Below are 297 nucleotides of genomic sequence, written 5' to 3' on the forward strand. Positions count from 1 at the left end.
GGAGCAGCAGGCAGGTCAGGAGATATCTGCCACGCCATGTGGGTCACCTCCAGGGTAAGGATCGAACTCATGTGGAAGTGGCTTTAGCTCTTAGTGCAGTGCTTTAACCCGTTGCGCCACCAGAGAGGGCCCAACTTTAGCTTCTTAATGCTGTGCTTTAACCTGCCACCAGAGAGGGCCCCAGCATCGCTCTTGTAAGAGATGGCATTACCCTCGTTTTGTGGCTGACACTCAGGGATGTGACATAGACCCCAGACAGTAGCACAGTCATGATTGAAGCTCAGACAGCCTGATCCT

Source organism: Condylura cristata, unplaced genomic scaffold (genome assembly GCF_000260355.1).
Source record: "Condylura cristata isolate star-nosed mole 26May11 unplaced genomic scaffold, ConCri1.0 scaffold00003, whole genome shotgun sequence".
Lineage (NCBI taxonomy): Eukaryota > Metazoa > Chordata > Mammalia > Eulipotyphla > Talpidae > Condylura > Condylura cristata.